This window comes from Anomaloglossus baeobatrachus, chromosome 2 (genome assembly GCF_048569485.1).
Source record: "Anomaloglossus baeobatrachus isolate aAnoBae1 chromosome 2, aAnoBae1.hap1, whole genome shotgun sequence".
NCBI classification, from domain to species: domain Eukaryota; kingdom Metazoa; phylum Chordata; class Amphibia; order Anura; family Aromobatidae; genus Anomaloglossus; species Anomaloglossus baeobatrachus.
In genome coordinates, this window is record NC_134354.1 from 444,229,499 (window position 1) to 444,255,273 (window position 25,775).

At 42.6% G+C, this 25,775-nt stretch overlaps 1 protein-coding gene across 3 annotated transcripts in view; it reads right to left on the reverse strand.

The window, feature by feature from the left end:
* Positions 1-25,775, reverse strand: part of SRRM3 (serine/arginine repetitive matrix 3) — an 800,697-nt gene that overhangs the window by 625,194 nt on the left and 149,728 nt on the right. For all 3 annotated transcript variants that reach the window (XM_075336281.1, XM_075336283.1, XM_075336280.1), the window contains exon 2: positions 10,765-10,859. The gene's annotated coding sequence lies outside the window, so the exon portion shown is untranslated. The remainder of the gene's footprint in view (positions 1-10,764; positions 10,860-25,775) is intronic.

The window sequence follows — 25,775 nt, forward strand, 5'->3', positions numbered from 1 at the left end:
ATTCATACCTGTCTATTCTGCCCTACACTGATTTTTGCCAATTCAGGAGGGGATTCTCCTGATTCCTTTAACCTTATGTGAATACAGCAGGTCTTTATCTTCCGCTCCGATCTGTCAACGGGTAACCGCTGCCAATGTCATGCTGATCAGAATAAATCAGCATGATGTTGGCAGCCACGCTCCGTCGACAAAGCGGAGAGGAAGAGAAAGAACTGGTCTGTCAACGTAATCTCACAGCAAGCAGAGGAATCGCTGGCAGGGGCGGTAGAAATCCGCTCTGAGCGGGAACTGATTTGTTGCAGGACAGAGCAGGCAGGTAGTTAGCTACTAACTGTCAATAAGTTCTTAGCCCCATAGAAAAGAAACCCAAAATAACGCAGTATTTCAGAGAGTTAGATGCATAGCTGCAATCATACAGCCAGGAAACGATTCATGTAGCCCGAGGTTTAGACAGCATAAACCGCCTGACAGGTTACCTTTAACTTCTAGACGTCAACAATACGAATAGGAGCAAATCAGAAAGAGCAAACTGCCTCTATGAAGCAGTAGCTTACAACTAAGGCCACTATGGGGCCCATGAGTCGAGCCCATAACACTAAAGGGGTTCAACAGGGCCAAAATTACTTTAGAAGTGCCACAATACATGGGAGGTATGCCCTTCTGTGTTTGTGCTTACGTACTGTGATAAAACCTACTTCCTCCAATATTTTTTTATTGTAAATGGGGGGCCACATTAGGACTTTTGCTATAGGGCCCCATCATTTCTATGTACGCCCCAGCACATACACATTTGCAAGGGCACATACTGTATGTAACTGTCTAGATGACATTACTTATCTAGTTAGGCACTGTGTCAGATAAGTTCCATTTCTTCCAACTTTTCTAATATTATCTTAAGTTTATTTTTTGAAGGAATATGGGTTTTCAACCAGTCATAAAAAAAGATCATTTTTTGCTGCCAAGAGTCTGAAATAAACAACTTTTTTCTATGTTTCATAGCTGGAGTGGTGCTTTAATTCTAATTCCCCTGACCCATGTCTTAGGCTATGTCCGCACTTTCCGTTTCCACCTGCGTTTCAGCTCCTTTTTAGGTCTGTTTTGAAACTGCAGCGTTTTCATGCCAAAAGGCATGCGTTTTGATTTTCCTGCAAAGTCTATGGGAAATGGGGATTTCTTGTGCGCACTTTGCGTTTCCAAACGCAGCGTTTAATTTGCATAATTTTGGGCAAAAACTCAGCGTTCAAAGAAGCAGCATGTCAATTGTTTTTACCATTTGGGCTGCGTTTTGGTAGCATTGACGTCAATGAGAAGTTGTAAAAAGCAAGAAACATCAAAATTCCAGCGTTTTACTTGCTTTTTAGCTGCAGAAACAATGCGTTTTGGACTACATGAACGCATGCTTTTCTGACATCAAAATAATGGAATGATATGTCCCTTTACACACACACATAATCTGACAATTAAATTAATGAAAAATATATATTTTTTGCTATTTTAGCCTTAAATAGTATTAAAAAGGCTATAATTATATGAAATATTTAATAACTATTTTCGTTATGATTTCAATAATTATATGTGTTCCTTTTTTTTCCCTTTTTTTCATTGTGTTTGACTGTTTAAACTTTATTTAGCAGTGTCTTCATGTTCAAAACGGATCTGTCTAAACGCAATGGAAAAGCAGGTAAAAAGCGCTAAAAACGCGGCTAAAGCGTGGTAAAAACGCATGCGTATATACCGTGATTTAGTGGTCAAAAGCAACTTTGGCAAAAGCAATTTCTGCCAAAAGATGCGTTTAGAACTGCAACTAGGGCGACGCAAAGTGCGCACATAGCCTTATACTCATACTCCAGCATCTTTGCCTATTTCTAGCATCACTCCAGTTCGTCTTCAGCACTTTGTGACCTGCCGGCAGTTCCATTGTTTCTTGGAGCACACCGGAGGTCACAACTCCATACATTTCTATGAGAGCCTCGTTCTGGCTCTCAAAGAGTTGCATTGAGCGCTTGTGACGTAACTTCTGACTTACGGCAAGTCAGAAGTTATGGGCACTACATAACACGGGACTGGAGCAGCGCTGAAAATGGATGAAAACACTGGAGGATGAGAATAAAATTAGGGTTAGGGTGTAAACTAGTCATTACCTTACGGCATGTGCGGAAGGTTAGTCAGGAAAGCCAGGGTCTAGTAACGGAAGATCACGTATAATCATAAGGGGTAATCAGGGGCGTAGTAAGGTCACAATCTGTGGGTCAAAATACCAGGAGAGCACGTAGTAAATAAAGGGAACAAGCAGAAACGTGGTCAAGTAATGGTCCGGGTCAAAGGCAGAAGAACACGACAGGAATAGGGAGTGGGCAGAGAGGAGTCCAATATCAGTCCAGGGTCAGAATACCAAGATAAGAACAAAAGCAGAAACAAAAGCAGCACAGTAGAGTCAGAGTTCTGGGGGAGCATGCTCAGTAATGAAGCCTGACCAATTACCTAGAAGGTGGAACAGCACCAGTAACCAGCACCTCCCAGAACCAACCTGGACTCTTGTGTAGTAACCAAGCTGCCAGTTCAGTATCAATGGTGGCGCCACAGAGCATCTCCAAAGGCAAGATGCTCAGCACAAAGAAATAGAGACACTGCCAGATCTGTAAGCGCCGCAGAGTATCTCCAAGTCTGTGAGATGCTCTGCACAGAGAATTCTGCCACAGGGGACATAGGCTATGTGCCCACAGGACTATGTACCCATGGATATAACCGCAGGTATGTCCGCAGGTTTTCCGCAGCTAATCCCCGGAATCCGCAGCTATCCATTTCTGCGGGATTCCAGCAACATAGCTGCGGTAAACCTGCGGACATTTGCGCGACTTACCTGCGGAAGTCCCGGCCTCTATCCCCATAGTGGAGAGGCAGGATTTCCGCAGGTATTTCCGCAGGAATAATTGACATGCAGTTTTTGTGCGGCTGCGGCATATCACATACCGCAGCATGGACACAGACACTCCCCATGTCCCACAGGATAACACGGGGAGTGTCTGTACTTGCTCAAACCTGCAGATTTATCTAGAAAATCCAGATAAATCCGCAGGTTTTCCGTAGCAAAATCCGTGGGTACATAGTCCCGTGGGCACCTAGCCTAAAGCCTGCTTTACACGAGACGATAGATTGTGCGATAGCACAATCGATCGTACCAGCCCCCGTCGTTTTTGCGTCACAGGCAATTAGTTGCCCATGGCACACAAACTCGTTTAACCCCCGTCACACATACTTACCTTCCGGACGACCTCGCTGTGGGCGACGAACGTCCACTTCCTGGAGTGGGAGGGACGTTCGGCATCACAGAGACGTCACACGGCCGCCGGCCAATAGAAGCGGAGGGGCGGAGATGAGCGGGATGTAAACATCCCGCCCACCTCTTTCCTTCCATTAAGCTGTCGGGTCAGGTGCCGCGGGAGGCAGGTAAAGCTGTTGTTCATCGTTCCTGTTGTGTCACACGGAGCAACGTGTGATGCCACGGAAACGATGAACAACCGCTGCCATTTTAATTAAACAATTTTATGAAACCTAGCGACGAGTACACGACTCACGATTTGTGAGCGATACTGCGTCGCTAGGAGGTGTCACACTAGACGACGTCATGCAGTATGCCGGATGTGCGTCACGAAAACCGTGACCCCGACGACACATAGCACAATCTTTCGTCTCATGTAAAGCCCGCTTTAGACTTACCCCACTCCAGGGCTGAAGATAAAAAACATGCTGGAGTGGTGCTTCAAATACAAAATAATCTCTATATAATATGTTGTAGATTACTTCCTTTCATTTTTCGACTGATGTAATTTTTATTCTGTTATTTTAAGAGAACCAATCACTGACTCAGAAAAATTGAGTAAACCTTGTAAAAATGCCTGGGCACTCCTGGTTCTGATGTTCCTTTCAGTTTTGCGCTGCGTCACTCCATTGCAGAGATTTACGACTTTCGGAGACGGTATTAGATTACTACTTTTACAACTTTAGAATATTAAAAAAAGGTTGGTTTGTTTATCCATTTTCTGACACGTATCTATTTTTTCTATTTTCTATAGTCATGGCCAAAAGTTTTGAGAATGACACCAAAATTATATTTTCACATGATCTGTTGTCCTCTGGTTTTTAATTGTGTTTGTCTGATGTTTAGATCACATACAGAAATATAATTGCAATCATATTATGAGTACCAAAAGGTTATATTGACAGTTAGAATGAGTTAATGCAGCAAGTCAATATTTGCAGTGTTGACCCTTCTTCTTCAGGACCTCTGCAATTCTCCCTGGCATGCTCTCAATCAACTTCTGGATCAAATCCTGACTGATAGCTGTCCATTCTTGCATAAGCAATGCTTGCATTTTGCCAGAATTTGTTGGTTTTTGTTTGTCCACCCGTCTCTTGATGATTGGCCACAAGTTCTCAATGGGATTAAGATCTGGGGAGTTTCCAGGCCATGGACCCAAAATCTCTATGTTTTGTTCCATGAGCCATTTAGCGATCACCTTTGCTTTATGGCAAGGTGCTCCATCATGCTGGAAAAGGCATTGTTGGGCGCCAAACTGCTCTTGGACAGTTGGGAGAAGTTGCTCTTGGAGGACATTCTGGTACCATTCTTTATTCATGGCTGTGTTTTTAGGCAAGACTGTGAGTGAGCCGATTCCCTTGGCTGAGAAGCAACCCCGTACATGAATTGTTTCAGGATGCTTAACAGTTGGCATGAGACAAGACTGGTGGTAGCGCTCACCTCTTCTTCTCCTAATAAGCTGTTTTCCAGATGTCCCAAACAATCGAAAAGGGGATTCATCTGAGAAAATGACTTTACCCCAGTCCTCAGCAGTCCACTCCCTGTACCTTTTTCAGAATATCAGTCGGTCCCTGATGTTTTTTCTGGAGAGAAGTGGCTTCTTTGCTGCCCTCCTTGAAACCAGGCCTTGCACAAGCAGTCTCCGCCTCACAGTGCGTGCAGAAGCACTCACACCAGCCTGCTGCCATTGCTGAGCTAGCTCGGCACTGCTGGTAGTCCGATCCCGCAGCTGAAACAGTTTTAAGATACGGTCCTGGCGTTTGCTGGTCCTTCTTGGGCGCCCTGGAGCCTTTTTGACAACAATAGAAGCTCTCTCCTTGAAGTTCTTGATGATGCGATAGATTGTTGACTGAGGTGCAATCTTTGTAGCTGCGATACTCTTCCCTGTTAAGGCCATTTTTGTGCAGAGCAATGATGGCTGCACGTGTTTCTTTAGAGATAACCATGGTTAACTGAAGAGAAACAATGATACCAAGCACCAGCCTCCTTTTAAAGTATCCAGTGGTGTCATTCTGACTTAATCATGACTGATTGATCGCCAGCCCTGTCCTCATCAACACCGACACCTGTGTTAATGGAACAATCACTAAAACAATGTTAGCTGCTCCTTTTAAGGCAGGAATGCAATGATGTTGAAATGTGTTTTGGAGGTTGAAGTTCATTTTCTTAGCCAATATTGACTTTGCAAGTAATTGCTGTTAAGCTCTTTATGACATTCTGGAGTATATGCAAATTGCCATTAGAAAAACGTAAGCAGTAGACTTTGTAAAAAATAATATTTGTAGCATTCTCAAAACTTTTGGCCATGACTGTATACATGGACATGTCTGGGAACTTGTTTCTTTTTTACATGGCTAGCTGCAGTTCACAATAGTGCCATTTAGGGGTCCATATGGCTGATTGCTTTTTATTCTATTTTTTGGACAGGTATTTGAGAAAAAAAGTAATTATTGGATGCGTTGTGTGTGACTCGGTGATGCTGATGAGCGGTAACGTTACTGATGTCACCGCTCTTCAGAGGCACCAGGTCTCGCACAGCGTGACCTGGAGTAACCTGGTAATCCGGCGACCTTGAACAGCAGTAACAATACTGATGTCACCGCTATTTAGAGGCACCTGTTCTCGCGCAGCGAGGCCCAGAATTGTCTGTAAGCAAAGTTTATAGAGTGTCTAAACAATGCTCCATTAACCTTGTTTGTCGGATTCCTTCTAGACTACTTCGGGCAAGATTTTTTTTTTCATTTGAATAAAGTGATAAGAGTAAGTGTCTTGGTTTATCGCTCTGTGTTTGTATGTTTGCGCTTTTTTCCAGATATCCTCTTTTGGACTATGATGGATTTGATGCACTACAGCAGAGCTGCATGTTTTGCTTTGTTTTTTGTTTTTAATAAAATGGTAAACAAATGAAAATTTCAGGGAGTGTTTATTGAAATAAATTATTTTTTCGTTTATTTTTTTGATTACTGGGTTAGTAATGGGGGTGTCTAATAGACCTCTCTCCATTACTAACACCAGGGCTTGATGCCAGCTGACACTACACAGCTGACATCAACCCCACAAACCCTTACTTCGATTGTCAATGCACCAGTGCAATCTGTAAGAGCCAAGACGAAGTGCCAGAATTGGTGCAAGGACCTTTCCAGCCTGATAATATCACCTCAAAGCTGTCTGTTTTACCTTTGCTGGTTTTCAAAAATGGGGGAGATCTCAAGTTGTTTTTGTCAATTAATTATTTATTAGGCTAATAACTGTAAATTCTATCATTTATGTCTCTTTATTTATTCATCTATCCTCTTTGCACATCTTTAATACATAAAAATCTTTCACACGGACAGCACACGGATGTCCAACGTATGTCATTAGTCGGCTGTATGTGTTTTTCATGGACGCAATAACTTCTATGAGCCTTTATCATCTGTGCTAACACTAAAAGACAGACGTCTCCTTGAGAAATATAGGAGCACACATGTGGTTCACATGGACCCACAGTCTGTGTGAAAACATGGAGGTGTAAAAATCAGCCCATATTATAATGAGTACTGTATGTGTGTGAACGTGTCTTCAGTTTGTGTGAAAATGGACACAACACGTACTGGAAACACGTGTGAAGGAGGCTTAATGCAGATCCAAGCTGCCATCAGTGACCTCTCCTTGACTATTTCAGCACACAGCTTCTCTGTAACCACCTTTCCACATCCTGAGTGCTTGTACATGTCTAGTCTGATGTTTGGAGATTAATTACACCTGCCCAACAACTTCAGAAATGTGAAGAGCCAAGTCTATTGATTTTCTTGTAATTTGCAGAAAAGAAAAAGGGTGAAAACATTGAAAAAAGAAAGGAAAGTAGCTTCTTAAACAAGGCCGTCTCCTTCTTAAGCACTAAGGATAAGCATTAACAATTTCAAAACATAAATGTATACTGAAATTGACTTTAACAGAAAGGAACTTTCAGAAAAAAACAAAAATGTTTGTACGTTTTATTATTGCATTTCCGGAAAAATGCTCAAATTCCCTAATATCTTCCATTATACTTGGAACACGACTCGAGCCCGTCCGAGAATTCGACTGCTTGTTAGGAGTACCGAGCACCCGAGCATGGTAGTGCTCGCTCATCACTAGCCGGTACCGTAGTCCTTTTCTACTAAAGCTGCTTTCAGATAAAGTATGTCTATAGGCTTGGATGCCTGATTAAAAATATCTATACCAGGTTCCATTTTTGACACATATTGTGCATCAAAATGAAAAGTATTAGATAAAAATGACTTTCTCCATAGTTATCATACTATTATGCTAAATCATTATTGCAAAATGTAATTGCAACTTTTACACCTCCTATAATTATGCCTCTAGCTGTTCATTTGGAGACTCACACTTTCATGTCACACTGCGATTTTGATGTGTTTGTTCTCCAATCAAACCAAGACTGAATCTAACCACAAAATCAGGAATTACTTCCAGACTTACTATAAAAGAGATCATATTTTTGCACATTATGTTAATGCAGTTTCAGATCCATTTATATGTTAGGCATATAAAAGAATACAATAGTTAGCAAACCTGATGTCTCCAAGCTGAAAGAGATAAAGGACTGCAAAACAACATGAAAAATTCTTTACAGGACAAGTGTGCCATAGGGAAGAGTGATCACATTCACGCACAGAATTTAGCTTCTTTAGTGGCAATTCTTAACATTTGTAGAATCCGACATGCCATAAGGTGCAATGAGACCTTAAACAAGTTGTATGAAGTTGTAATACAGCACCCATCAACTTTTCTGTACTTTGGACAGGCAACAAGCAGAAGAGACTTCTTTGGGCTAAAGAACACAAGGAATGGACATTAGACCAGTGGAAATCTGTGCTTTGGTCTGATGAGTCCAAATTTCATATATTTGGATCCAACCACCGTGTCTTTGTAGAAAAGGTGAACGGATGGACTCTACATGACTGGTTCCCACCGTGAAGCATGGAGGAGGAGGTGTGATGGTGTGGGGTGCTTTGCTGGTGACACTGTTGGGGATTTATTCAAACTTGAAGGCATATAGAACCAGCATGCCGACCACAGCATCTTGCAGAGGCGTGCTATTCCATCCGGTTTGCGTTTAGTTGGACCATCATTTATTTTTCAACAGGACAATGACCCTAAACACACCTCCAGGCTGTGTAAGGGCTATTTGACTAAGAAGGGAGTGATGGGGTGCTACACCAGATGACCTGGTCTACACAGTCACCAGACCTGAACCCAATCGAGATGGTTTGAGGTGAGCTGGACCGCAGTGTGAAGGCAAAAGGGCCAACAAGTGCTAAGCATCTCTGGGAACTCCTCCAAGACTGTTGGAAGACCATTTACGGAAGAAAATAAGGCACTCCCAAGTTTGGCTGCAACGTGTATGTATTCAATGTGCATAACAGAACGTTTTCGGTCCAAAATGGACCTTCCTCAGTAGCACATAGGTGGAGTGGAAGTCAGCGTGGGATGACAAGCGCGGTATCCACCGCCGCATGGGAGCCGCCATCATGATTACGAGTAATCACAACGGCTCTTATATATATATAAATATATAGATAAACCTTAGATCAGATAAGGATGCTGCACTTAGTGTGAAAATCCACATCATAATAGCTATATAATCCTTTATGAAACCGTACCTCCTCTTCACCCCTCTAGCCTGATTCCCAGTTCCTCAGTGTCCCTCCTATCTGCTGTTAATTCAGCTCTCACATTGCTCAGTGCAAGCTGCAGCTGTCAGATTGGGTGGGTAAAGACAAAATACATTTCGGACTCATAAGCTATTTAATTTTGTAGCTAGTTTAAGGACTTTAGATCCATTCTGTCAGGTGTTTTTAAAGTAATTACACGCAATCTCCTCAGGCCTTAGATATCTATTTAATAATATATACAATTTATATTGTGATACCTGGTGACAGAATCACTTTAAGCTCACATTTTATAGCAATACACCACTTTTGACGATATACAGTACATGGGAAAATCTGCCATTTGTACTTGGTCTACGAAATGTCTAAATTTTAAAGAAGATATCTCAACAAAATTTTTATTCCATATTGTGTCCATATTTCCTATGTAATGATGTGTAGATACATTAAAATGCTTATCAATCACCATCTCCTCTGGTTTCAAGTGCCATTCCAGTCCCACATGATAGCTCCTCTTCTTTGCCGATTTACCGATTGCCATCTTCACCGGTTTCAAGCGTCGTTTCTGTCCCATGTGACAGGTCCTCTTCTTTGCCGGCTTACTGATTGCCATCTTTTCCGGTTTTAAGCACCATTCTGGCCCCACGTGACAGCTCTTCTTCTTTGCCGATTTACCGATTGCCATCTTCTCTGGTTTCAAGCGCCATTTCTGTCCCACGTGACAGATCCTCTTCTTTGCCGGCTTACCGATTGCCATCTTCTCCGGTTTCAAGCACCATTCTGGTCCCACGTGACAGCTCCTCTTCTCTGCCGATTTACCGATTGCCATCTTCTCTGGTTTCAAACGCTATTTCTGTCCCACGTGACAGATCCTCTTCTTTGTTGGCTTACTGATTGCCATCTTCTCCGGTTTCAAGCACCATTCTGGTCCCACGTGACAGCTCCCTCTTCTTTTCCGGCTTACACAAAGACAGTAAAGTGGGATGGAGCTACTTGCTTTAATATAAACATATAGAGTTTCAGAATGAGACCTTGTGTGCGTCAGTTAGTCTGTTTGCAGGACATGTGAGCCAGAAAGGACCAGAGCGGCGCTGGAAACTAGAGAAGACGGTGATCAGTAAGTATTTTAATAAGTTTACACATAGTTTATATGGACGGATTAAGAAATAAAAATTTGCATGTGAGATCTTCTTTAACTGCCGAAAGTATATATCAAAATAAGAAACATGATTTGTCGTATTATTGAAAAATATAGCTACAGTTTGATTGATAGTTTTTATAATCCGTATATACATCTGGGAAAATGTAGTCTTGCAGCACAGTCTGTCGGCACCATATGTTGGACGAGATTATCTGCCATTGCCAGTCTATCTTTCCCTTCAAACTGTCTGATGATTAAAATACAGCAGATACGGGTTCTCCTCTTAAAAATAGTGAAGATATTAAATGATAACTACAGATAGGTAAGCATCATACTGTTTGCAGACTATTACCACTGCTGCTAACATTGCACGCCACCAAAAAAAACGTATTACTATATAAAAATGAGCAAGAATAGATTTGGAGAAGAAGAAACTGCTAGTTCCAGTCTTGTTCAATTTGATTTACCGGTTTACTTATTAATAGGAACATAGCCACACATTATAATTGTCTTTCTATTAATATTTTATTAAGAGACATGACACTCCGAAGTACAAATAGGAAGAACAATGGCAACAGGGTAGAGAAGTACAAGCGGGCTAAGTCAAAATGACAGTATACGCGATCTGATTCTCTACAACTACAAACCTTCAGAGCTGCTCCTGGATTTGTCTTGGTCAAACTCTGTGTGAAATGTTTCCTGCGAGATTCTGATTAGCATTTAATGTTGTTGTTCTGACAGTCTGGAGGAAAAAAAGAAAAATATATTTTTATAGCTTTTCTATAAAACTGAAATAGTAGGCAGACATAAGATTAGAAAATCAGGAAAAGCTTGCAGGAATACATAAACCATGACTTATTTACCCTTATTTTTACAGAGCCCACATACTCCACAGGACTGTAATACATTCAGTAACATCTATGTGCCGATTTCAGATGACCATAATGTGACTTCATGTTTGTACCATGGATGACTACGGACTCAACAACTGGCTCCTGTTTGGTTAGCTCACAATAAAACTAAGATCTATGTTTGGTTTAGCAGAACCATGGACAGTCTTTATATGTCTTTAATACAGTTAAAGTCTAAGAGGGATCATTTCTCCTGGTGGAGATTGCCATGCCATCCATATGTCTGCAAATGGAGGTTTCTGGTGTGGCTTATTATCCTAAGTCATGTGGCAAGGCTTGTTAAAGGGTTGATAAAGGGTATGTGCGCACTAGGCGTTTTTTTCACGCTGCGTTTTTATGTGCGTTTTTGTCTCAAAAACGCACCCGCGGCTAAAGAACGCGGCAAAAATCATGCATTTTTACCGCGATTTGGTGCGTTTTTTGCTGCGTTTTTGCTCACTGCGTTTTTAATCAGTGCACAATGCCATTAAAGATTGTTGATGAAAAAAAAAAAAAGGTCTGATGTCATTTCCTTCTTCAATATGTTCTTCATTGTATGCAGGAGAGCAGACAGCTGCAGAACTAGTGTATGCAGGAGAGCAGATAGCAGCTGCAGAACTACAAGGCTCAGCATCCTCCATCCAGGACTGTATGCAGGAGTTTTTTGCCAAAAAAAAAAAAAAAGAATGACATGGGCTTCGCTATATTTTTGTATGCTAGCCAGGTACAGCAGGAAGGTACAAGCTGCCCCAACCCCCAGCTGCCTATTTGTACCCATCTGGGAATCAAAAATATAGGGAAGCCCTTTTTTTTTTGTTTTATTTTATGAATTTCAAGAAATAAATAAAAAAAAAATGACATAGGCGTCGCCCAATTTTTGAGTCCAACCAGGTACAACTAGGCAGCTGGGGATTGGAATCCGCAGTGCAGAGTGCCCAAGCTTTCTGGGCACCCCCGCTGCGAATTGCAGTCCGCAGCCACCCCAGAAAATGGCGCTTTCACAGAAGCGCCATCTTCTGGCGCTGTATCCAACTCTTCCAGCTGCCCTGGTGACGGTGGCTCGCTGGGTAATAATGGGGTTAGGGCTAGCTGTATATTATCAGCTGGCCCTAAGCCCGAAATTAATGGTGTCACGCCAATATTAGACATGGCCACCATGAATTTCTAGTAATGATAAAAAAAAAACACAACACACAGAAAAATATTTTTATTAGAAATAAAACACAACACAATTAGTGACTCCATCTTTATTGAAATAAAGAAGCCCCCCTCCGCAGTTATCCTGGGTCAAGGGTCCCGCGCCGTCCAATCCAGATCCAATATCATCTGATCGGTTTGCTGGAAGGCATACCGATCAGATGATGTCAAGTTAAAGGACGTGAATCACATCACACATCAGCTGATTGTATAAAAGCCGATTATACAATCAGATGATGCATCAGTAAAAAAAAAAATAAAAAAAAAAATACTCACTTATGTGCTGATTACCGGCAGCTCCTGGAGCGATCGGATGAGAATCTGATCCTGTCCCATCGCTGCAGGAGCTGCCGGTAATCAGCTGATGAAGTCTCCTGACGGCAGGATCAGCTGATAAGTTAAGCCGGCCGGGCGCTAAAAAGCCGGCGACACCGCGAGAATTACTATCAGCTGATGCGTCAGGTGACCGCATGAAGTGATCAGCGCCAGGTCCTGCAAGCGTCGTACGTGTCCCGGGAGTCTGCACACAGCCAGAGCGACGGGACCGGGAGAGAAGCTGGGAGCGGGCATGGCACCGGGAGTCTGCAGACAGGTGAGTATGACATTTTTTTTTCTACTGTTCACTTTTGTTTTCGCCGCTGCCTCCACCTCCCGCCCAGACATGACGCCGCACGGGAGCTGACATGGCACCGGGCGGGTTGTGGAAGCGGCAGTGACGGTACCGGGAGGATTCATGCTTCTGTGTTTAAGAACAGAAGGAATCCTCTTCCTGTACACGTCACTTTAGTACCCACCCCTTGCGTTTATAGCTGCGTTTTTAGTCATAGAAACGCAGCTATACAGTTAGGTTCAGAAATATTTGGACAGTGACACAATTTTCGCGAGTTGGGCTCTGCATGCCACCACATTGGATTTGAATTGAAACCTCTACAACAGAATTCAAGTGCAGATTGTAACGTTTAATTTGAAGGTTTGAACAAAAATATCTGATAGAAATTGTAGGAATTGTACACATTTCTTTACAAATACTCCACATTTTAGGAGGTCAAAAGTAATTGGACAAATAAACCAAACCCAAACAAAATATTTTTATTTTCAATATTTTGTTGCGAATCATTTGGAGGCAATCACTGCCTTAAGTCTGGAACCCATGGACATCACCAAACGCTGGGTTTCCTCCTTCTTAATGCTTTGCCAGGCCTTTACAGCCGCAGCCTTCAGGTCTTGCTTGTTTGTGGGTCTTTCCGTCTTAAGTCAGGATTTGAGCAAGTGAAATGCATGCTCAATTGGGTTAAGATCTGGTGATTGACTTGGCCATTGCAGAATGTTCCACTTTTTTGCACTCATGAACTCCTGGGTAGCTTTGGCTGTATGCTTGGGGTCATTGTCCATCTGTACTATGAAGCGCCGTCCGATCAACTTTGCGGCATTTGGCTGAATCTGGGCTGAAAGTATATCCCGGTACACTTCAGAATTCATCCGGCTACTCTTGTCTGCTGTTATGTCATCAATAAACACAAGTGACCCAGTGCCACTGAAAGCCATGCATGCCCATGCCATCACGTTGCCTCCACCATGTTTTACAGAGGATGTGGTGTGCCTTGGATCATGTGCCGTTCCCTTTCTTCTCCAAACTTTTTTCTTCCCATCATTCTGGTACAGGTTGATCTTTGTCTCATCTGTCCATAGAATACTTTTCCAAAACTGAGCTGGCTTCATGAGGTGTTTTTCAGCAAATTTAACTCTGGCCTGTCTATTTTTGGAATTGATGAATGGTTTGCATCTAGATGTGAACCATTTGTATTTACTTTCATGGAGTCTTCTCTTTACTGTTGACTTAGAGACAGATACACCTACTTCACTGAGAGTGTTCTGGACTTCAGTTGATGTTGTGAACGGGTTCTTCTTCACCAAAGAAAGTATGCGGCGATCATCCACCACTGTTGTCATCCGTGGATGCCCAGGCCTTTTTGAGTTCCCAAGCTCACCAGTCAATTCCTTTTTTCTCAGAATGTACCCGACTGTTGATTTTGCTACTCCAAGTACGTCTGCTATCTCTCTGATGGATTTTTTCTTTTTTTTCAGCCTCAGGATGTTCTGCTTCACCTCAATTGAGAGTTCCTTAGACCGCATGTTGTCTGGTCACAGCAACAGCTTCCAAATGCAAAACCATACACCTGTAATCAACCCCAGACCTTTTAACTACTTCATTGATTACAGGTTAACGAGGGAGACGCCTTCAGAGTTAATTGCAGCCCTTAGAGTCCCTTGTCCAATTACTTTTGGTCCCTTGAAAAAGAGGAGGCTATGCATTACAGAGCTATGATTCCTAAACCCTTTCTCCGATTTGGATGTGAAAACTCTCATATTGCAGCTGGGAGTGTGCACTTTCAGCCCATATTATATATATAATTGTATTTCTGAACATGTTTTTGTAAACAGCTAAAATAACAAAACTTGTGTCACTGTCCAAATATTTCTGGACCTAACTGTATGCGTTTTTCATTGCGTTGTTGAACATCTCATTGAACTCAATGGGTGAAAAACGCAGTGAAAAATGCAGAAATAATTGACATGCTGCATTTTTGTGTTCACCACAAAAACGCAGCTACAAAAAAACGCTGTGCGCGGACAGCACTTATGAAAACCCATAAACATTGCTGGGGAAGCAATGTCACTGCGTTTTCAGCACAAAAACGCGGTAAAAAACGCCGCTAAAAACGCAGCAAAAACGCCTAGTTTGCACAAGGCCAAAGACTTTCGGGATTGCTACATCTATAGATCTAAGAATCTCCACACGCTGGCTTGGAGTGCGCCACAAGGAGAGCTGTTTCCCTTTAGATCCAATCTCAGAAGCCTCTCAATATGCTCCTTTGGCAAACTCTCTGAAACACGTCTGAAAACGGAGTGTTTGGATTGGCTTCTTATCCAAAGTTATGTGGCAAAGCTCATTAAAGGGTTGATATTTAATCTTAAAGACCCCGTTACACGAAACGACGAATCTAACGATATATCGCCGAGGTCACGGATTCCGTGACGCACATCCATCATCGTTAGTGACGTCGTTGCGTGTGACACCAACGAACAGCCGTCAACGATCAAAAATACTCACCTTATCGTTGATCGTTGACATGTGATTTATTTTAAAAAAAATCGTTGGTTGTTGAGGACGCAGGTTGTTCGTCGTTCCCGAGGCAGCACACATCGGTATGTGTGACACCTTGGGAACGACAAACTACAGCTTACCTGCGGTCGCCGACAATGAGGAAGGAAGGAGGTGGGCGGGATGTTACGGCCGCTCATCTCCGCTCCTCTGCTTCTATTGGGCGGCCGCTTAGTGACGCCGCTGTAACGCCGCACAAACTGCCCCCTTAGAAAGGAGGCAGTTCGCCGGCGACAGCGACGTCGCTAGGCAGGTAAGTCCGTGTGATGGCTCCTAACGATTTTGTGCGCCACGGGCAGCGATTTGCCCGTGACGCACAAACGACGGGGCGGATGCTTTCACCAGCGATATCGCTAGCGATATCGCTGCGTGTAAAGCCCCCTAAAGATTGCTACATTGAATAGGTGGGCCAAGGGTTCCTTCAAGTCCCTTTCCTCTCTGAGGAGGTTATTTGCATAATATAGTAAAATACATCCATGTGTAGAATCCATTATACCTCTGAGGTTTAGGACAGGCAATACAGTACAGGTCCCCAATCTGTGGATCGATAGCCACATGTAGCTCGTGAGCCCATGATGTGTGACTCGCTGCTGTCTTTCAGCTTGGTGGGTAGGCACCAGGCCTAGTAAACAGCTATGAAGAGCAGGACTCCAGATGGTGACTTTTGTGAGTAGCCCACCACAGAAAAGCAAATCTGGATGGGGTAAGGTAGATCTTGGCATACTGGATTTTGGTATACTGCCTTGGTATGATTTCTGTGGAAAAGCTTTGGCTGTCATTATACCAGTAATGAGGACTCTGCTTGTCACTACTGTGAGGAGGGCAGGAGCTGGATGTGGCTCGCAACCCTCTCTCAGAGCTGAATGTGGCTCGCAAACTTCTTTCAGAGCTGAATGTGGCTCTCAAGGTTAGAAAGGTTGGAGACTTCAGCAGTTTGATTTACTTGCACCTGTGAATAAAAAATAATTGTGAAAGGGCCACTGCCCTAAAACAACACTGTGGTTCTTTCATTCTCAGGATTGGTGAGGTTCGACTGCCTTAGCAATATGCTGTTACTTTCAGGGATGGAAAGAATTTTTTTAAAGTACCACTCCATTGTTTGTTTTTCAGCGCTGGATTGGCACTTTAAAGCTAAGCTCCCTGCCCCAGTTCATACATTCACATTCCGGTGGCTTCCCCTTTTACATATGCTGCTTCGGTACTATCTTGTGACTGTAACTTCTGACTAGTCGGAAGTCAGTGACGTCACCAGCTCCCAATGCATCTTTATGAGAGTCAGAATGAGGCCAGAATGAATTGTGACCTCCGACACGCTCTAAGAAACATTGGAGTGTGCTGGCAGGTCACAAATCTCTGGGACCAATTGAAGCGGCGGCGATAGAAGGTGAATATGCTGGAGGGTGAGTGCAGAGGCGTATCTAGGGGGGCTGGCAGGGCATCTGTCAGGGGGGGGGGGCGCTGTCGGGCCCATTGATGCAGCACTCAGAGTCTCCCCGGCGGCCAGGATCGGCATTATCACCTGTCAGCAAGGGCGGTGATGTATGCAGCGCCGGCCGAGTTCCGTGGACTGCAGCACTCCTGCCGGCAGCAGCACTTTCCTGATTTGCTGGCTCTTAAATCCACACCTGCACGCAGCTTTCACTGCTGCGTGCAGGGTCTACGTTTATCTGTGGGCGCAGCTAGCATGCAGTGTGCACTGGCGCTCCCGTCCCAGAGATCAAAGTAGATGCTAGAATGTACAGGCTCCTTCCAGGTATGAATTAATTTGTCATGAAGCTGGTCACGCCCACTAACCTGTAAGGAGCCCATACATTCTATTCTCAACCCACAGATGAAGAGAGGAGCCAAAGCATCAATATTCCACAAAGCTGTATGTCCTGTCCCCCACCACCCCAGTGCTGTAAACCCCCAGTACTGTCTGTCTCCCCCACCTTATTGCTGTATACCACCAGTACTGTCTGTCCCCTCCACCCTAATGCTGTATACCCCCAGAACTGTTTTTCTCCAGCACCCCAGTACTGTATACCCCCAGAACTGTTTGTCCCCACCACCCCAGTGCTATATACCCCCACCCTAGTGCTATATAACCCCAGTACTGTCTGTCTTCCCAACCCAGAGCAGTATACCCCCAGAACTGTCTGTCTCCCCCACCTTAATGCTGTATACACCCAGAACTGTCTGTCTCCACCTCAGTGCTGTATACCCCCAGAACTGTTTGTCCCCATCACCCCAGTGCTGTATACCCCCAGAACTGTTTGTCCCCCCCACCCCAGTGCTGTATACCCCCAGAACTGTCTGTCTCCATCCCAGTGCTGTATACCCCTAGAACTATCTGTTCCCACCCCAGTGCTGTATACCCCCAGAACTGTCTGTTAGCCATGGCCACCAATAAGCGTGGCACAGCCACATGCCCAGGAGGAGATGGTTGGGAGACAAGCAGTGGAGGTGAGTGAGGCTGTTGCCGGCTTCCCAATATTAATACCTCTAATGTATCTGTGTGTGCATGTATGATCTGTATCTATGTATGTCAGTGTGTACGTCAGTGTGTATAGATTTGTCTATTTAGATGTATTCTTGTGAATATGTATATGTGCATTTCTATGTGTGTATGGGGCCCACTGAGACTTTTTCGCCCGGGGTCCACAAAAACCTGGAGCCGGCCCTGGATGTACTGGAAGTTGTAGGTTCATGCAATACAAATGTGTATGGGTCTGACCTGACATTACAATTGATGTACCATGTACTACTTGTGGTACTGATTATGTATTTCTTTACTGATGAGGGTTTTGATGCTGTGTTTTTGAACTGATAGGGTTATATGGATGTATTTCTGCGCTGCTGGTGGTTCTGATGATGAATTTCTGTACTGCTGGTGGTTGTGATGCTTTGTTTCTGTACTGTTGGGTGTTATAATTATGTATTTCTATACCTCTGCTGCTTCTGGTGCTGTTATTAGTTCTGATCCTGCACACAAGTAACAATTCATAATTGTTAGAATTGGGATACACTGCTTACTTGTTTAAGTAAATGGCTTGTCCAAGTTTGAGATGAAATTCTGCAGTGACTCTAGGTGACTGCAGGCTTCTGAATGCAGGCTTCTGAATTCTCACAGTTTTAGGATTCTCTGGTGCCAGTGACAATACAATAGTGGACAGTCACGTAACCGCAAGTATGAGATTTTTATATTTCTGGCCGTATTCTGATTTGACGCATCCAGCCTCAAGCAATTCATTTTGAGCGAGGCCACATATGTCTAGTCGGCACGTGACCACATATATGTAAATCACAAACTTTTGTGACATCCCACTCTCACCGCCGGCACCAGAGAATCCTAACAGCATGCAGTGTGCACACTGTGAGAATTCAGAAGTCTGCAGTCATATAGTGACTGCAGATTTTCATCTCAAACCTGGACAACCCCTTTACTTATAAAATTAAGCACTGTAGCCCAATCATAACAGCATGTAATATACTCCCTGTCAGGATTCAGCTCTGCTTCTGGTTCCAGAGGTCATCATATGGCCACTCCACTCATATGTGATTTTCATACTTGCATGTGACAACTGACTTTTCTTCCTATGTTTCTCTTTGAACATTGGGAGAATTAAATTATTAAGAGCAGCTCGTCATCACGTGACTGTGAGTATGCAAATCACATATGAATAATTGGTCACATGGGGGGGATGCCAAACCAAAGTCTTTCCCCGGGTGCCAGAAAGCCTACATACACCTCTGGGTGAGTATACGACAGGGGAGTTAGATTTAAAGCACCACTCCAACGCTGTAATAACAAAAAACAATGAAGTGGTGCTTTATGCTAACATAACACAGATGTAGGCAAACTTCAAAATCAGCTAAGCTAAATTCACTTCTGTGTTGTCATTGTCCTGTTGTGTCATAGAAGCAGAACCCCACAATTAAGGCCGGGGCCACACGGGGCACTAGTGCGATGCTCGCATGACACTCGGCTCGTGCTGGCAGTACAACAGAGCCGAGTGTCATGCTAGCATCCCTGCGACTGCGGTCTGCCTGTGCGAGCGGACCTCAGCGGCGGGGGGCGAGACGGCTCTCAGGAGGGGCGGGCCAGCACTGCGGAGGGGCGGACAGGCACAGAGGAGAGGAGGGAGGGATTTCTCTCCCTCTCTCCTCCGTAGCCGGCTATTGCGATTCTCACTCTGCACGCGCGGTATACCAGTGTACCGCGAGTGCAGTGCGATTTTTCTCTCGCCCCATTCACTTGAATGGGTGTGAGAGAAATGAGTCTCGCATTACAATCGCAGCATGCTGCAATTGTTTTCTCGGTCCGATTAGGGCTGAGAAAATAATCGCTCATGTGCGCTGACACACAGGCTAGAATTGGTCCGAGTTGAATGCAATATTTTATCGCACTCCACTCGCACCGATTTTCTCGCCGTGTGGCTTAGGCCTAACAGAGTAACTGATCAGTCCACAATGGACACCAGTGGTTCCTGAGGGACCACACGGATTTATTGTAGGGTTTGTAAGATTCCGTATTAGTATCCGTTGCTTTGATGAGTAAAATATCTCTGCATACTATGATAATCTTGTCATTTGACAGAATCTGCGACATAGAGGATGTGGACAAAGCCTTCCATGTTCCAAGAATATCAGTTACAGAAAAGTATTATGAAGAACGATCAGGATAGATCATCACCAATTCATCACTTGATATCTATTGAGGTCACGTTTCTGTTTTTGGCCAGTAGATTTACTGAGGTTTTTTGCACCAACTTCTTCAAAATGCTGCACATGGTTCAGGACTTTGGAATATAATATAAAAAATGCCATTTATTTTTGTCTTTAGAGGGTTATTCCCATCACCAAAGATCCTATCCCAATATTTAGTATGCATAAAAATATTAGGACCTACCTCCAATTAGAAATGTAGTAAAGGTCTCCTGATATAGCCATGTCTCTTACCTCATGTGCAGGGCATTGCAGCTTTGGTATCTATAATTACGACCACGAGCAACTAACTGTCACTGTGAGTGGTCATAACCATGGATACTTAAGCTGCAATGCCTTGCACATGAGGTAAGAGGCATGGGTCATACTTGAAGAACTATACTACATTTCTAATTGTAGGTATTTGTTAATATTATTAACTACTACATATTGAGATAGGATCTTGGAGATTGGAATATCCCTTTAACAGTTTTTTGGGGACTTTTTAAACTCTAAGGTTGGAGTCACACTTGCTCGTATCTCGCATCACATCACCCGCCAAGGCCGCACACTCTCCTGACAGGAGCGGGTCAGCTGTATTTCTGTGCAGCTGAGATGCTCCTGCCCGTCAAGCATCAGGCCGTGCTAAGCAATGCGTTGCGAGACTCACGCGAGATATGCACAATTGTGACTTTGGTCTCAAGTTCACAAAATCCTTCAAAAATCTGCAAACTGAAAGATCCACAAAAAACCTTACTCCAGGCAGGAACTGGGGATGAAATATCCCCCCCCCAACAAAAAAAACCAAAACATTTGAAACAGTCAGACTTTACGGTGTCTGAAAACATCTGGATAAGCAAAGCGGTTAAGAACAAATCAAAATAGACAAAAGACAACTTTAAAAATGGTGGAAAACCTATAGAGAATAAAGCGCAAATACTAAAATCAATAATAAAGAGCAAATTAGTTCAGAAAAGAGGAGGCACACCATTAATGAATCGCATCCATCTCCTTAGGGTACTGTACATCACACAGTAAATCACAAGTTATCAGTGAAGATTTCTTCACAATTCATGAAATAAGGAATTATAGCCCCCTAAGCACAATAACACATACAGCCCTGAACTGAACATTGTATTGCTGGTCTTCTATTACTTTCCGCATTGTCCTCGTTGCCTTTGCAGACATAAAAACAGTAATTTAAATAATGAAGGAAATATTATTTTCTGTTTAACAAATGTTGAAATGCAGTCCACATTTTCAATATCAAGCTCATACATATTTGATCAGTCTCCTACCAATCACACAGTTGTTAGCTTTTTCTTTTTTTCTTTTTTTTAATGTCCTTAGCGTGCCAAGGAATTTTAGATTTAGAGCATTGCAATGCAAGTTGCTGGCGTCAGCTAGCTGTGAAGAAGTACCAACGAGTAAAATATGAGCTGGGTAGCGTACGCAATAAGAGCATATTGTGAAGAAAAAATAGCTCAGAGGATATGAGTATTGGCTGCTTATTGTATTTTATACTGAAACCGTCTATTCTGTAATAAATAGTAATGGCATAAATACCTACAATACAACCTAAAGTCATCCCACCCATAAACACTCCAACTAAATAAAAGCTACAAATGTCTATAGAAAGGACATACTTATATATTCTCATTTTGTGTTTTTTTGATTCTGCGGCACACGATTAAAGGGAATCTGTCCCAGGATTTTGCAATGTAAGCTGAGGACAGCATGCTGAGAGGGTTAAGAAAGTAAAGACATCTGTGCTTCATTTATCTGTGTGAGCTATTGTTTACTCATACTAAAGGATTTATTACTCTGTGATTAACATTGGTATGACTCCTGCAGGTGCACCTCAGTCCAGTACACCTCTGCTGTGATTGACACTTCACAGTCAATGCACAATCTCTATTGAGAGCTTGGTGTGGGCAGGGACAGCTCCCAGCTCTGCTACACTCAGATCTGAGATAAAGTCAGAACTGCTGCACACAGTGATGTAAGATAGTAGTTAGTTTCAGAATCTCTTTGCCTACATAATTATGCTCACAGATGTTGTAGCAAACACACGGTAAAAGATTCCCTTTAACTAGTTCTCAACAGATTACTAATAGCTGAGCTCTAATATTGCAATATACAGTCATATGAAAAAGTTTGGGCACCCCTATTAATGTTAACCTTTTTTCCTTATAACAATTTGGGTTTTTGCAACAGCTATTTCAGTTTCATATATCTAATAACTGATGGACTGAGTAATATTTCTGGATTGAAATGAGGTTTATTGTACTAACAGAAAATGTGCAATCCGCATTTAAACAAAATTTGACCGGTGCAAAAGAATGGGCACCTCAACATAAAAGGGACATTAATATTTTGTAGATCCTCCTTTTGCAAAAATAACAGCCTCTAGTCGCTTCCTGTAGCTTTTAATGAGTTCCTGGATCCTTGATGAAGGTATATTTGACCATTCCTGTTTACAAAATAATTCCAGTTCAGTTAAGTTTGATGGTCGCCGAGCATGGACAGCCCGCTTCAAATCATCCCACAGATTTTCTATGATATTCAGGTCTGGGGACTGGGATGGCCATTCCAGAACATTGTAATTGTTCCTCTGCATGAATGCCTGAGTAGATTTGGAGCGGTGTTTTGGATCATTGTCTTGCTGAAATATCCATCCTCTGCGTAACTTCAACTTTGTCACTGATTCTTGCATATTATTGTCAAGAATCTGCTGATACTGAGTTGAATCCATGCGACCCTCAACTTTAACAAGATTCCCGGTGCCGGCATTGGCCACACAGCCCCAAAGCATGATGGAACCTCCACCAAATTTTACTGTGAGTAGCAAGTGCTTTTCTTTGAATGCCGTGGTTTTTTGCCTCCATGCATAACGCCTTTTTGTATGACCAAACAACTCAATCTTTGTTTCATCAGTCCACAGGACCTTCTTCCAAAATGTAACTGGCTTGTCCAAATGTGCTTTTGCATGCCTCAGGCGACTCTGTTTGTGGCATGCTTGCAGAAATGGCTTCTTTCGCATCACTCTCCCAAACAGCTTCTCCTTGTGCAACGTGCACTGTATTGTTGACCGATGCACATTGACACCATCTGCAGCAAGATGATGCTGCAAGTCTTTGGAGGTGGTCTGTGGATTGTCCTTGACTGTTCTCACCATTCTTCTTCTCTGCCTTTATGATATTTTTCTTGGCCTGCCACTTCTGGGCTTAACAAGAACTGTACCTGTGTTCTTCCATTTTTTTACTATGTTCCTCACAGTGGAAACTGACAGTTTAAATCTCTGAGACAATTTTTTGTATCCTTCCCCTGAACAACTATGTTGAATAATCTTTGTTTTCAGATCATTTGAGAGTTGTTTTGAGGAGCCCATGATGCCATTCTTCATAGGAGATTCAAATAGGAGAACAACTTGCAAGTGGCCACCTTAAATACCTTTTCTCCTGATTGGATACACCTGCTTATGAAGTTCAAAGCTCAATGAGGTTACAAAACCAATTTAGTGCTTTAGTAAGACAGTAAAAAGTAGTTAGGAGTGTTCAAATCAAGAAATTGTTAAGGGTGCCCATACTTTTGCACTGGTCAAATTTTGTTTAAATGCGGATTGCACATTTTCTGTTAGTACAATAAACCTCATTTCAATCCAGAAATATTACTTAGTCCATCAGTTATTAGATATATGAAACTGTAATAGCTGTTGCAAAACCCCAGATTGTTCTAAAGAAAAAAGGTTAACATTTATAGGGGTGCCCAAACTTCTTCATATGACTGTATATATATATATATATATATATATATATATATATATATATATATATATATAAACTTTCATTCCATATATATTTGTCCAGAATGGAAAATTATGAAACTTTGGAAGTCACTTTATTTGCGGAATTTTCTTCATTTCTGTAAAAAAAAAAAATGTTTTAATGTAAGTGGTTTCGAAGCCCCAGCTTTTCCCCTGTCTAAGTTCCTGCCTTCACCTACATGATATCAGAACGTACTCATTTGGAGTACAGATGATAGCAGTGATAGGGTCAGCACTTGACTCCTTCTCTGACTCTTGTGCCTATCAGGACAATCTCCTACAGCAGCTTATCCCCAGTTAGTGAAACAAAGGTGCTGAGCTGATCCTTAAACTACCGTCATCCGTACTCCATATGAGTATGTTCTGATATCAATGCTTCTAAAGACAGGCAGATAGACTGGGAAAAGTGGAAAGCCAGGTACATACAATTCTTCACAGAAATGAAGACAAATCACTAATGAAATCAGTAGCAAAGTTACACAATTTCCCATGGCAAACAAAATTAATTAAAAAAACAAATAGATAAAAGTTTAGTTACTCTTTTAGCTGGATCTGGGTTTCAGTTAGTTAAATTACTATGACATCACAACTGTGATGTCACACCATACTTCAACAGGGAACGGTGTGACATCACAACATTTATAGTCAAGTGAGCTATTGTGATATTAGTGGTTGGTTTTTGGTCAGGTAAGCCTCTGTGACATGTCATCTGGGTTTAGGAAGGATGACTCAGCGGTAGACACCATATGTGAATTAGCTGCTGGATATAGGAATCCATATATTGATTTTCACAGGGACCCTCTGCTGTTGGTGTCTAGCTACAGGTGACATGACCTCTGTAATAAATGTTTAAATTTACACAGTTTTATATTATTTTCTTTTACATATCTAGCAAATCCCAGAATCCACGAATTCAGTCCGGGCCTGTACCACACTATGTCACTATGCCACAGTGTAACTCATACACTGCTTGGGAAAACCACAAAATGTGACTGTCACAGGGATCATTGAGCCTACATTAACAAAAACAGCTGCAGAAACATGATCAAATTTGACTATCAATTATACAATTCAGCCAAATATGTAAAGTAGGAAATAAGAATATAGTTTTTGGGTTTAATGCCAATATCAGCATTTTAAAAATAAAAAATAGATATATCTATTACTATGGCATAGCAATTTATTTACACGTTAAAGAAGAATTCTGCTTAAAAAGTGAAAAAAAAATTTGGAATTTTTAGTAATCCTCACCTCCATCATTGTAACTTCCAATGAGTATAAACTGTGCCACTAGATTGCTGGATTATCGGGTGGAATTGTCAGGGATGATAAGTTTCCGAGTGTCCTGGCTACCTAGGTCATGGGATCTATCCAGCCCTGGCATAGAGTCTTATATGTTAGCCAAGCGTCAATGGAGAGGGGGGCGTTGAAGTCTGTCATTGTGCTGCCATTTGGATGCCCGCAGGTTTGGCACAATCGAGCCGCACTGTAGTCAGATGATGAGGAATTACTGGAGTGATATTGTAGGAATGTTAATGAAAGTGTTTGCTTTTTAATATGATGAGATACGATGCAGCAGCAGGTCATCCCGGTTGACGCTTCAGTATAAGCCTATTATGATCAGATAAAGAGCACAGTTGAAGGGTTAAAATGAATCCAGCAGATGGCTCAGCTGACACGTATGACTGCCATTAGCTAAAATGGGAGGGGAGCTATAAAGCTATCTGTCTGAATTATTCATTCTAATAGTGATCCGATCTCCTCCAAAGAAAATCCTAGGAGGAATAGCCAAATGTTAGCGGAGCATTTGCATTTCCAGCCACCTAATTGTTTAATGTTGGGCTCCAGTTTATAGCAATCGTTTGGCCTCTGTCCCTGAAGCCATTAAATTGTAAT